This window comes from Sus scrofa, chromosome 14, assembly GCF_000003025.6.
Source record: "Sus scrofa isolate TJ Tabasco breed Duroc chromosome 14, Sscrofa11.1, whole genome shotgun sequence".
NCBI classification, from domain to species: domain Eukaryota; kingdom Metazoa; phylum Chordata; class Mammalia; order Artiodactyla; family Suidae; genus Sus; species Sus scrofa.
The window spans coordinates 114171761-114186234 of record NC_010456.5 but is presented as its reverse complement, the minus strand read 5'-3'; the positions used below and the strand labels follow the sequence as shown (position 1 = coordinate 114186234).

The following is a 14474-nucleotide window of genomic DNA, read 5'->3' as shown; positions in this document are numbered from 1 at the left end:
GGCCTCACACTGTGGGTTAGCAGCAGGGCCAGCATGATGGGTCCTGGGGTCTGACTCCGCTTCCTGGCCTCTCACCGTGTCTGGGAAGAAAACACACCCAGCGTGAGATAATAGAAAACATAATAGCGGTCTCTTTCCCTGGTTTCTGGCACAGAAGATCCCAAAATGCTTGTAATTTCCTGGGTAATGGGGCTCTTTGTTCTATTGAGGTGACTCTGGGTGGCTCCTGGATGAGCACCGGAAAGACCAAGCCATGATTAGAAGCTTGGAATTTTTCTTTTTTCTTTTTCTTTGTTTGTCTTTTTAGGGCTGCGCCCGCGGCATATGGAGGTTCCCAGGCTAGGGGTCTAATCGGAGCTATATAGCTACCGGCCTGTACCACAGCCACAGCAACGCCAGATTCGAGCCTGTTTTCGACCTACACCACAGCTCATGGCAATGCTGGATCCTTAACCCACTGAGCAAGGCCAGGGATCAAACCCACAACCTGATGGTTCTTAGTTGTATTCGTTTCCGCTGCACCACGACAGGAACTCCAGAAGCTTGGAATTTTCATCCCTGGCCCCCATTCTCGTAAGAAGGGAGATGGGCTGGAAATGGAGTTATATCAGTCATGCCCAGGTAATGAAACCTCCATAAAAAGTTGGTAGCTCCCAAAAGTTTGGAGCTCAGGGAGCTTCCATCTTGGTGAACATATCCTCGTACCAGGAGGAAGACCCATCCCGACTTCACTGAGACAGAAGCTTCTGGGCTCAGATCCTCTCAGACCTCACCTTTTGTATCTCTTCATCTGGCTGTTCGTCTGTGCCCTTTATCATAACCCTTAATAAACTGGTACATGTAAGACAAGGTGTCTCTGAGTTCTAAGAGCTGCCCTAGTAAATAATCAAATCCAAGGGGGGAAGAGGTTATGGGAACCTCTGATTTGTAGCCAAGTCAGGCGGAAGTTGTGGATAACCTTGTGATTGGCATCTGAACTTGGGGGAGGGGGTGCAGTCTCATGGGACCAAGTCTTTAACTTGTGGGCACTGACGCTATCTCTTGTAGGGAGTGTCAGAATTGAGTTAGATGGTAGAACACCCCACTGTTCACAGAGGATTGCTTGGTGTGGGGGAAAAACCCCACATGTCTGGGGTCAGCACTATTGTGAATGTGGTGGTGATAAGAGAGTAAAGGAAAAACGCAGGTGGAAAGTGTAAGGTTTTTTTTCTAAAACACCCAGGTGACTCAGTCTTCCTGGCTCCTTGGAACTGGAGTCGAGGTTCTAAACGGCCCCATCAAATGCTAGTGAACAACTGAAATGAGGGAGTTCCCGTCGTGGCGCAGTGGTTAACGAATCCGACTAGGAACCATGAGGTTGCGGGTTCGGTCCCTGCCCTTGCTCAGTGGGTTAAGGATCTGGCGTTGCCGTGAGCTATGGTGTAGGTCGCAGATGCGGCTCGGATCCCGCGTTGCTGTGGCTCTGGCGTAGGCCAGTGGCTACAGCTCCGATTCAACTCCTAGCCTGGGAACCTCCATATGCCTCGGGAGCGGCCCAAGAAATAGCAACAACAACAACAACAAAAGACAAAAAAAAAAAAAAAAAAAAAAACAACTGAAATGACTCTTCCTAATTCCATCACCTCTGAGTATGGCAGTGCTATCTGGGATCATTGGCATATGCCTTTGGTTTTGCAAAGTTTGGGTATTTAGAACTAGCTCTGAGGCTTGGACCTTTAGGGAAATGTTTAGTTATAATGTCTCATGTGTCCAGAAATACTCATCAGGGCCTGTAGAGCACCTTAGCCAAATGCTGGGTCACAGACAGGGGCTGGCTCTTGGCCACTGGCTCAAGATGAAATGGAAAAACCAGAAAAGAGTAGTGACTTTTAAAAAAAAAAAAAAAAAAAAACTACGCTCAATATTTTATTTAATTGATTAATTTATTTTTTGTCCTTTTTTAGGGCTGTGCCTGGGGTATATGGAGGTTCCCAGGCTAGGGGTCGAATTAGAGCTGTGGCCCCCAGCCCACACCATGGCCACAGCAGTGCCAGATCTGAGCCACCTCTATGACCTACACCACAGCTCATGGCAACACCAAATCCTTAACCCACTGAGCAAGGCCAGGGATCGAACCTGCGTCTTCATGGATCCAAATCAGATTCATTTCCGCTGAGCCACAATGGGAGCTCCTAAACTTCGCTCAGTTTAATTTAAAACCTTTTCTTTTATTCTGAGACTAGGTCTTTCCTACTTTTTTTCGGTGTTAAAATTGCCTTTCGTGGAGTTCCTGTCGTGGCGCAGTGGTTAACGAATCTGACTAGGAACCATGAGGTTGCGGGTTCAGTCCCTGGCCTTGCTCAGTGGGTTAAGGATCCGGCGTTGCCGTGAGCTGTGGTGTAGGTTGCAGACGCGGCTCGGATCCCGCGTTGCTGTGACTCTGGCGTAGGCCGGTGGCTACAGCTCCGATTGGACCCCTAGCCTGGGAACCTCCATATGCCGCGGGAGCGGCCCAAGAAATAGCAACAACAACAACAACAACAACAAAGACAAAAGACAAAAAAAAAAAAATTGCCTTTCATGAAGTGGTAGTGATAGTAGATGGCAGTTTATTTTAAAGTCATCAATGGCATAGTTAGAATGGCCACCCTAAATGAATTCCCCAAGTTGCTTTTGAAACGTTATTGATCCATAGAATCCGAAGTATGATAACACTTGCCATTTTGAAGGTCCATGTGATCCCAACTCCCTAGGGGCGTGGGAGGCCATAGAGAGAGCCTCACTTTGGGAGCAGTGGTAAAACAATTAAGATGTCTGGAATTGGGCTCCTTGAGTTCAGAGAGAAAGGCAAGTGCCTTTGCCACTTTGGTTTTATTTAACAAACATGTGTGTGGTGCTTACTAGATGCCCAGCCCTGTCTCAAATGCTGTACAAACATGATCTCATTTAATCCTCATCCAGCCTCTGAGGTGGATGCTATTATTATCTTCACCTCCATTTTAGAGATGAGGAAACTAAGACGTCAGGGTCTTGAGAAACTTGCCCAAGGTCACAGCTAGTTAGCAGCGGAGCCAGAAGTTGAAGCCATGGAGTCTGGCTCTGGAGTCCATGCTTTTAATCCCTACACGCTGCTGCCTGGTTAGAAGGAATTTAAGACTTGTGTGACATGTAGTGATCTATTTTCAGGCTCTGACTCCATAGACAGAAGCTGCCTGTGGACTAAGCTGCCTGATCTGTATTGAGCGGCTATCCATGATCTCTTTTGAGCCTTTTCCACAACATTACTGGGAGAATCGGTGGCCGGATGGCTCTTGGACAGAGCCTGGAAAGTCGTCAATGGCAAAAGCAATAAACTTTGAATAAGGTCGGCAAGTCCTTGTAGCTTGGAACATGAGTCTGTGCAGCAGTCTTCTGAGAGGTCCTCTAGAGCTAGACATGGTTATCAGACATATTTTTTAAAGCAACCAAACCCTTTTTTTCCAGTCATGGACACTGGGCAGTTAATACATACACACATACACCTTGTCTATGTGAAATCCCTTCTTAAAACAGATACAAGTGAAGGGCGTACTGAAGCAGAAGTGGGGATCCAGTTGACTTTAACTCTCATCCCTTATGCGGTATTGAGTCACTATTTGGGACCCCAGAGCTTTTTTTTTTTGTAGGGCCGTGCCTGTGGCATATGGAGTTTCCCAGGCTAGGGGTCCAATCAGAGCTACAACTACTGGCCTACGCCACAGCCACAGCAACGCCAGATCCTTAACCCACTGAGCAAGGCCAGGGATTGAACCTGCAATCTCATGGTTCCTGGTCAGATTCGACTCCACTGTGCCACAACAGGAACTCTTAGGACCCCAGAACTTTGGGGAACAGTTTGAAAACCATTGCTCCAGACCAGGGTTTCCTGGAACATGTACTACAAAATAATTAGTCTTATAAGATGTTTTGTAGGGGAAAAAAAAAATTTCACGGTCAAATAGATTGGGGAAACTCTCTATGTTCTATCCTTGCTTTGGAATTTAAAGTTATTTATTAGCAGATAAAGAGTCTAAAAAGTCCTGGAAGGGAGTGAAACTACTTTTAATCCACAATTTTCCTTTTTTTTTAAAAAAAATGGATGAATTGTATTATATTCATACAGTGGAATACTATAGAGTATTGAAAATAGACAATTGCTACATATGGATGCATCTTATAAATATAATGTTAAGTGAAAGAAGCCAGACACAAAAGCATGCATACTGCATGAGTCCTTTATATAAAGTTCAAAAACAGACAAAAATACATCTATGGATTGTGATTATCAGTAGGAAGTGAAGTAGTGCCTGGGAGGGGGCATGAGGTGAGTTTTGAAGCTTCTAGTTATATTTTCTATCTTGATTTGGTGGTGTGTTTATTTTGTGAAAATGATTCATGCATTTTTTGTATATATGTATATATGTTAAACTTCAGAAAAAAAGGAGGAAACAAAATACAAACATCAAAAGATCAAAAAAGAAAATGTAGGAGCTCCCATCGTGGCTCAGTGGTTAACAAATTCGGCTAGGAATCATGAGGTTGTGGGTTTGACCCCTGGCCTCGCTCAGTGGGTTAAGGATCCGGCGTTGCCCTGAGCTGTGGTGTAGGTTGCAGACTTGGCTCTGATCCCATGTGGCCGTGGCTGTGGTGTAGGCCAGCAGCTACAGCTCTGATTAGACCCCTAGCCTGGGAAACTCCATATGCCGAGAGTACAGCCCTAGAAAAGACCCAAAAAAAAGAAGAAAAAAAAAAAAAAAAAGAAAATGTATGTGAATTTAGCTCTTCAAAATACAATTTTTTTTTTCAATACTGCAGGTTTTCTTAACCAGGTTATCTGGTTCAAAGGCAAGGCTCCTGGAAAACTCATAGGATGAAGGGTTTCCCCTGGACTCCCACTAGAGCACAGGGAGTGTGCACTGAGCAAGGAGGCCTACATTTGTTTGACTCTCTGGTCTGTATCTGTTTTTGGCCTTCTTTCCTAATCCCCTGTGCATCAGTCTCCTATTGCTGATGTAACTATCACAAACTTCATGGCCTAAAATGATGCAAATGTATTACCTTAGTTCTGGAGGTCAGAAGTCTGAAATGGGTTTCAGCGGATTAAAATCAAGGTATTCCTGCACTTCTGCCAGGGTCTCTAGGGAGAAATCAGTCTCCTTGCTTTTTTCAGCTTTTTTTTTTTTTTTTTTTTCTCTTGTCTTTTTAGGGCTGCACAAGTGACATATGGAAGTTCCTAGGCTAGGGCTTGAATCAGAGCTGTAGCCACTGGCCTATGCCACAGCTGCAGCAACATGGGATCTGAGCCGCGTCTGCAACCTACACCACAGCTCACGCCAACACCAGATCCTTAACCCACTGAGCAAGGCCAGGGACGGGACCTGAGTCTTCACAGATGCTAGTCTGGCTTGTTTCTGCTGAGCCACAGCAGGAACTCCACCTCTTTCAGCTTTTAGAGGCTACAAGTGTTCCTGGGCTCATGGCCCCCTTTCATCTCCGTAGCTAGCAGTGGCCAGCCAAGGCTTTGTCACAGCACATCACTCTTAGCCTTCCCTCCTTTACATTTAAGAATCTCTGTGATTACGTTGAACCACCTGGAGAATTCAGACGATTTAAGGTCAGCTGATTAGGAAACTTAATTCCATCTGCTACCTTAATGCTCCTCTGCCCTCTAACTGTAACTTAGTCACAGTTTCCGGGGATTAGGCTGTTATCCTATTTATCACACCTGCTCAGGGATCAGATACAAATAGAGCCTACTATTTAACCCATTCTCTCTTAGCATGGATTTTCTTTCAGATAGTATCTGACCAAAAAATTAGTTGAAAAGAATTGTTTGGGGTTTGCTGAAAGTAAAATTAGTAACCTCGGGAGTTCCCTTCGTGGCTCACCAGTTAATGAACGCAACTAGGATCCATGAGGATGCGGGTTCAATCCCTGACCTCACTCAGTGGTTAAGGATCCGGCAGTTGCCATGAGCTGTGGTGTAGGTCACAGACTTGGCTGGGATCCTGCATTGCTGTGGCTATGGAATAGCTGCAGCTCCAATTCGACCTCTAGCCTGAGAAGAACTTCCATATGCCGCAGGTTCGGCCCTAAAAAAAGCAAAAAAAAAAAAAAAAGGTAGTAAACTCAACTATCCATCACTCAAATGAGAGAAGATTTGTTTCCTTTTAACCCAATAGGACACTTGTTTCTAGAGTGCTGTAGATGCCAGGTAAGGGAGAACCCCAGTTTGTGGCAGGTTTGGAAAACCATCTGGGTCTGGGAGACTGCACCCTTTTCATGCTGATGAAATGCAGTCACTGAGGGCTAGTAGTTAATGTCTGAAGTAAAGCCAAGAATGGGAATTAAAAGACTGGTGCTCTGAAGGTGAAGTGACGTAATTCATGATCTCTGCTCCTACAACCATGAGTCAGTTTCTTTGTTTGGGTGAATTGAACAGTTTCCACAGTATTGAAAGATGGCTGTTCACAGAGGCTCCTTGGGCTAACAAACACGAAAGAGACCCCAAAAGTCAGTGGCTGGTCCAGCAGCAGGCAGAAGGACGTGGCTCAGATTAGCTGCTGCCATGGCAACATTGATGACTGTCACAATCATGCATGAAGTAGATAGTTAGCAATTTCAGAGAACACATGGACCACCTGCATCAGAATTACCTGGGGAGTTAGTTTAAATATAAATTCCCAGGCCACACAGCCAGGGACTGGATTGGGTTCTGGAATCTGACTTTTCAAAAGCTATTCAGGCACCTCTTATTCCTGCTGAAGTTTGATAATCACTGTTTGAAGAAAATAATGCATCCCTATTACAAATCCCTATACAAACCCTTGTTGCATATCCTTGGATGAGGCTTCATCTCTTTGGTCTGAGAACTAGAGTCACTTTCTTGCTTACAAAAACCCAGTCTTCAAAAGACAAAGTAAATATGCTGTCCCAGGAATTTATAATGATAAATGCCCAAGTTTTGCAAATGCTAAGAGTTTCATGATCTGTAAGAATGGAACTTATTTTTTTTTCAAGGAATATCTAGTAATATCTCACAGAATTAATCATATTAAAGTATACTTTGGGGGAGCTCCCATCGTGGCTCAATGGTTAACGAACCCGACTAGCATCCATGAGCACACGGGTTCAATCCCTGGCCTCGCTCAGTGGGTTAGGGATCTGGTGTTGCCATGAGCTGTGGTGTAGGTCGAAGACATGTCTCAGATCCCTCGTTGCTGTGGCTCTGGTGTAGGCTGGCAGCTACAACTCCGATTTTACACCTAGCCTGGGAACCTCCATATGCCCTAAAAGACAAAAAAATAAATAAATAAAATGTACTTTGGGACTCCTAAAATAAATTTACCAGATGGGGGAAATGCTGTTCAGTATCGTCAGGGAGGACTAGGGTGGGATCTAACTCATAAACCAAGGACTGGAGAGGATGGCTAAGATGAAGGACTGTCTTAGTTGACTGAGAGATGCTATTCTCTCTAGGAAGGTGAGACTACAGTGCATATGTGAAGACCACCACGAAGGCTTCCTGATTTTTCTAGGAATCACTGCTGTGATGGACTACTGTTGCTGATGAGTGTGTTCTTATCCCCTACATGGGTTAAGTACAAGTGGATTAGTGAATGTGAAATTAGTGAAACGTGTTTTATATTTCTCTACTTTGTAACTCAAGGTCTGGGCAGATTCTGGTTTGCTCGTTGCAGTGAACACCCTTGACTGCCTACCTACCATCCATTCTGCACCCCTCCTCCCTGTCAAAAATCTGAGTTTTTGAATTCCCATTGTGACTTAGCAGGTTAAGGACCTGAGGTTATCTCTGTGAGGATGCATGTTCGATCCCTGGCCTTGCTCATCAGGTTAAGAATACAACATTGCAACAGCTGCAGCATAGGTTGCAGATGTGGCTTGGATCTGGTATTACTGTGGCTATGGCATAGGCCGGCAGCTGCAGCTCTGATTCAACCCCTAGCCTGTGAACTTCCATATGCCACAAGGGTGGCCATAAAAAGAAAAAAAATATCTGAGTTTTGCTCAGCTATCCTCTCCATCCCCATACCAAGGACAAAATATAATTAATCAATGTGTGAGCCTTCCTTGGCAATGATTATTGGTCCTGGGGATCTTCATGTGTCCTAAATCATCCCAGTTAGGTTGAAGGGAAGGACTTAGAATCTTGTGTTTACATGAATAAGGAAACTTGTAACCATCCTATAAGCATGAAGGGAACATGTTTTAGGATGAAGGCAACCCTGAAGCCTGCAGGGCAGAGAAATGAAACCTGTTCCCTGTGGCAGTGTCAGTCACTGTACCATGTGCCCTGGAGCCTACCATACCTCTAGATAAGTTTAAGCCTGTTTTAAACAAGATACAAGGTTTAACAGAAACAGGGTTTCCTGTTACTTGTGGTCAAAAGTTTCCTAACTTCTATAGTCACTGGTTTGCTTTGTAATCTCTGGTTTATGCATTTTATATTTTATTTATTTATTTATTTTTTCCCACTGTACAGCAAGGGGGTCGGGTTATCCTTACATGTATACATTGCAATTACATTTTTCCCCCACCCTTTCTTCTGTTGCAACATGAGTATCTAGACATAGTTCTCAATGCTATTCAGCAGGATCTCCTTGTAAATCTATTCTAGGTTGTGTCTGATAAGCCCAAGCTCCCGATCCCTCCCACTCCCTCCCCCTCCCAAGGTTTATGCATTTTATATGTAACACATAAAAAAGTAAAAAGAAAGAAGATTGCTTTGTGGGCTGAGAGAATAATGGTCTGTGGGACAAAATTTGTTTCTATAAAAGCTGTTGTGAGTTGTGTGCTTCTTCCTGTGTTGCATGCCTTTCTGTTCCTACAAATGTTCACATCCAAAGATAAATTCCTTAAATCAATTTCTATTTGTACTTCTTGTCCCCAAAATAATGAGATATTTGCTTAGCTTCCTTTTAGCCCAGAAAGTGCTTTACTGAGGTTGATGTGGAATGTCAAGATGAGGACATCCAGTCGGTTAGGAAATGCCTTTATTGACTAATGGCATAAGGTCTAAACTTATCTATGCTTATCAAAGAATTGGTTTCCCCAATAGATGAGTAAATGCCTTTTCTCATTCTGACATTAGTATGCTTTAGTCGCAATCGAATGCCTCCTAACCTGAACATGTGAAATGCTCTAGAGGGGGCTGGCAGTTCTGGTGCCACAGGGAAGAAGTGTACCATTTTTGTCCAACAACTCATCACTTATTTTAGATGGACACTTAGAGACCAAGGTTGGAGTGGCTGGTGATGTAGCAGATTTACCTGGAAACAAATTGTACTAAAGTCTCACTCAGGTTCCTGCTCAAGAGACTGCTGAAGATTTCACAGGATAGAGCACAAAGATGTAAGAGTGAGAGCCCTAATCAGCTATACTTTAATAAAATAATTTTTTTTGGGCTGTACTTGAGGCATATGGAATTTCCAGGGGCAGGGAAGAAATCCAAGCCAAAGCTGCCACAGTTGCAGTGTGGCAACATCAAATCCTTAACCCACTGCACTGGGTCAGGGATTGAACACGTGCCTCAGCAGCAACCCGAGCTACTGCAGAGACAACACTGGATTATTAACCCCATATGTCACTGTGTGAAATCCTAAAATAAACTTTCAAAAATTTGATTGCTTTCAAAGTTACATGGTAGAATATACTGTCATCAAAAAAGTATACGTTGAAGTCAACGTGAGCAATACAAATTAATAGTTTCACACGTTTGTAAAACAAAAACCAAACCAAAACAAAAAGAATGAGACCCCTGATGTGCTGCCCTTAAAAAAGTAATTTAGGAGTTCCCATTGTGGCTCAGTGGGTTAACAACCCAACTAGTATCCATGAGGATGCAGGTTCGATCCCCGGTCTTGCTTAGTGGGTTAAGGATCCATCATTGCCCTAAGCTCTGGTGTAGGTCACAGATGCGGCTCAGATCCTGGCAGCTGCAGCTCTGATTTGACCCCTGGCCTGGGAATTTCCATATGCCTCAGGTGCCTCCATAAAAAAAGAGAAAAAGGAGTTCCCATCGTGGCTCAGTGGTTAACGAATCCGACTAGGAACCATGAGATTTCAGGTTCGGTCCCTGGCCTTGCTCAGTGGGTAAAGGATCTGGTGTTGCTGTGAGCTGTGGTGTAGGCTAGCAGCTACAGCTCCAACTCGACCCTCCTACATATGCCGTGGGAGTAGCCCAAGAAATGGCAAAAAAAAAAAAGAGAGAGAAAAGGAAAGGAAAAAAAATAATTTAATCTACTTTCAGAATTGTAAAAGGCATTAAGTTAAAATCTGCTCACAATCCTACCACACATTCATTTAGTTACTCATTTATTTAAAAGTACATATGGAACCCCCAGGGTGCCAGACCCTTGGCGAGGAGCTGTATCCCCTCTCCGTGGACATGATAGACACAGTGGACAGGATTATCCCTGCCCTCTTGGCGCTTACAGCCTACTGAGGAGGCAGATATTAAAGACATAGTCACACAAATAGGTATTTAATTGTAATCGTGGGAAGGGAAGCAGGGATATGGGCAGCATGTTAAGAAAATACTGGGGTAACAAGGTTGGGAAGGCCTCCCTGAGTAATAGTGGAGCTAAGGCTGAAAGGACTAAGAGAGTTCAAAATGTTAAAAGAGCTTTTCAGTCAGAGGAAACAATGTAGGCGGGGACTTGGGACCAGCATCTGAAAAGTGCATTTAGAAGGAGCCTCCTGAACATGGAGGAAATGGTCCTATTTAGGAACTTGATTTCTTTTTAAAGTTTTTTTGAAATTTTTTTCACTATGGTAAAATATATGTAACATAAAATTTGCCATGTTAACCATTTGTAAGTGTACAGTTCAGTGGCGTAACTAGCAGTGTTGTGCAACCAACACCACTGCCTGTTTTCAGCACTTTTTTATCATCCCAAACAGAAGTTCTGGACCCATGAAGCAATAACTCCCTCTTCCTCCCAGTTGCCCAAGCCCCTGGTAACCTCTAATCTACTTTCTGTGTCTATGAATTTGCCTATTTTAGATATTTCACATAAGTGGAATCATATCATATTTGTCCTTTTGTGTCTGGCTTATTTTACTTGGCATAGTGCTTTCAAGGATTATCCATGTCGTAGCAGGTACCAGAATTTTATTTGTTGGTTTGTCTAAATAATATTTCATTGTGTAGATGTATCATATTTTATTTATCCATTCATGTGTTGATGGACATTTGTGTTGATTTTACTTTCTCACTATTATGAACAATGCTGCTATGAACACTGGCATTGAGTATCTGTTTGAATCCCTGTTTTCAATTCTTTTGTATATATACCCAGAAGTAGGATTGCTGGCTCATACAGTAATTCCATGTTTAGCTTTTCGAGGACCCATCACAGATGTTGCACCATTTGACATTCCTACCAGCAATGCAGGAGGGTTCCATTTTTCTCTCCATCCTTGCCAAGGCTTGCTATCTCTCTCTCTCTCTTTTTTTTTTTTTTCTTTCTCTCTCAATGTATATAGCTATCCTAGTAGCTATTTCATACCTACTAGGATACCTAATAGCTATCCTAGTAGGTATGAAATAGTATCATGATGTATTTGATTCTGACTCTTATGTCTCCTCAGGAATCTATCTCTCCTGAAACTCTGGAGTGTCAGGATCACTGATCTGGCATGCAGCTTATAATGACCTGCCTTCATGTTTTACCCAAATGTCTAATTTCCTAAATAGATGTTCAGCAACTCTGGGGTAGAATGTGGGTAAGGGTCAATTTAGATCTCCAGTATTTACCACCTGGTAGGTGTTCAATAGATAGAACAATCGTGGTAAAGGTTGCAGATCTTGTCTCTTACAATCTTTTAAATTTATTTTTTATCTTTTTAGGGCCACACCCACAGCATATGGAAGTTCCCAGGCTAGGGGTCAAATCAGAGCTGAAACTGCCAGCCCATGCATGCCACAGCCACAATAACTTGGGATCCAAGCCGTGTCTACAACCTACACCACAGCTCATGGCAACACCAGATTCTTAACCCACTGAGTGAGGCCAGGGATCAAACCTGCATCCTTATGGATGCTGGTCAGAATTGTTTCTGCTGAGCTACAACAGGAACTCCTGTCTCTTACAATCTTACGTTGTAAATCCAATGGAAGTTTTCAATGGGCACCTACTAGATTTTTGCTTGATTCAAATGAATGTTCATGAATGTTGAGGCCATTGATTGGTTGTTTACATTCCATTCACTTAAATGGCAGATGGGAATTCCTTGGTTGACTAGTGGTTAAGGATCTGACGTTGTCACTGCTGTGGCTCTGGTAAGTGCTGCAGGTGGGTTCAATCCTTGGCCCAGGAACTTCCGCATGCCTCAGGCAGGGCCAAATAATTTTTAAAATGATGATAATAATAGTACAAAATAAATTGATCTCTGCAGTCCTCTTATGTCATCGGTTACTCTCCACTGAACTTCCAGTAAGATTCCAGATCATTTATATGGTCTACAGTGTCCTGTGATGTCTAGCCCTGCCTCCTTCCAGGACCATTTTTTGGTCACTTTCTCCCTTTCTCTCTAGGCTTCTGGTTATTCTGTGGAAATATAAGGCTCATCCCTAATTTGGGGCCTTTGTACCCACTGGTCCCTCTTTTAGAAATTCTCTCCTCCTCCAAGTAAGCCCCTCTATTACTTTTTTTACTTAAAAAGTCCTATTGGTCCTGCAGGTCTTACTGAGATGTTACTTCCTTAGGGGAATGTTTCCTGGGATCCTCATCAAGACCCTATTTTGTTCTCCCTCAGAGCATCTTTTACTTTTCCTGCATAATACTTACAAAATAATTATTTGTTTTTTTAAAGTCCAGGAGTTCCCGTCGTGGAGCAGTGGTTAACGAATCCGACTAGGAACCATGAGGTTGCGGGTTTGGTCCCTGCCCTTGCTCAGTGGGTTAACGATCCCGCGTTGCCGTGAGCTGTGGTGTAGGTTGCAGATGTGGCTCGGATCCCGCGTTGTTGTTCTGGCTCTGGCGTAGGCCGGCGACTACTGCTCCGATTCGACCCCTAGCCTGGGAACCTCCATATGCCGCGGGAGCGGCCCAGGAAATAGCAAAAAAGACAAAAAATAAAAAAAATTAAAAAAATAAAGTCCATCTCTCCAAGCACTTAGAAACCTGCATGAGGGCAGAAACTCATGTTTCTGTGGATCAGTATTAGGCACCTGGTAGGAGCTGAGTGCATATTTTTGAAGAGATGTAGGTGCTCTTAAGTCTTAAATGGATGTCCTGTCTCAAGTTGGACTAGATGTTTCTAGCTAGACTAAATTTTTTCTGATTAACTGTCTCTACCCGTAATGCCTGTACGGCTACTTATGGCAGTAAGTGCTGGCCTTATGCTGTTAGAGAAGGAGGGAGGAAAAAGAGAAGAGACTTTAAAGCTGGCTGATTGGATCTATGACTGAATACTTCCTGGGAACAAGATTTGGGGGCAGGCTGTTTCTAGGCTCCAGGCCAGGGTGTTGAGCAATGCTTGAATTTCTCTGAGGGGTTCTGCCAAGAAGCAGAAAACTGATGAGTGACCTGTGAATGCAGCTCACATTCTGGGTGACTCAGAGTTTAAGGTATTCTGGGGAGAAATTGGGTTAACAAAGGGGTAGGGAAGCCATGTGAGTGCTCGGGCAGGAAGTTTGGTGAGAGGCCATCCAAGGCCACAGTGGGATGGCCTTTCTTACCAAGTGCTGCCTGGGCCCCTCAGCCAATGTCAAGTTAGAGACCCTAAGCAAGTCATTTAAGGCTTCCTCTGTCTCCCCGACCCATTATTAGAAGGTTGTTTTATGGTTGGTTGGCATGGCTTGTCTTACTCCTGAAAATCATGAGGCCAAGTATCTTGTCCTTTTGCTTTCTTTTTCATTTTAAAAAATTAATTTTCGATTAAAAAAGAAATACATCTGTACATTTATCTCCAAGAATATTAAAACTAAAGCTAAGACTCTCTTTCGACATGACCCCCTATCTTTAAGGATAACCTCTGATAAAAGATTTTGGTAGGTAGCCTTACAATCTGTTTTCAAAATCTCCTACAAACCATGTGCAGTTGTCTTAGTTCAGGCTGCCATAACAGAATAGCAGAGACCGGGTGGCATCTAAACAATAGAAATTTGTTTCTCACAGTTCTAGAAGCTGGGAAGTCCAAGAGCAAGGTATCAGCAGACTCAGTGGTGAAGACCCACTTCCTGGTTCAGAAATAGCTATCCTCTTGCTGTGTCCTCACAAGGTAGGAGGGAGTAGGAAGCTCTCTGGGGTCTCTCTCTCTCTTTTTTTAAATTTTTCAGATTCTTTTGCCATATAGATTTTCCCAGAATATTGGGTAGAGTTCCCTGTGTAATACAGCAGGTCCACATTGGCCAGTCATTCCATACCACAGTGTGCATGCGCCAATCCCAAACCCCCATCCCATCCCACCTGTCCTCTCTTGGGTCCCTTTCATAAGGGCACTAATTCCAC

The 14474-nt window shown here is 43.7% G+C and overlaps 1 protein-coding gene across 3 annotated transcripts in view; it reads left to right on the top strand.

The window, feature by feature from the left end:
* The window catches only part of PCGF6 (polycomb group ring finger 6), a 225002-nt gene that overhangs the window by 101224 nt on the left and 109304 nt on the right, over positions 1–14474 (top strand). The gene's annotated exons all lie outside the window — the stretch shown is intronic.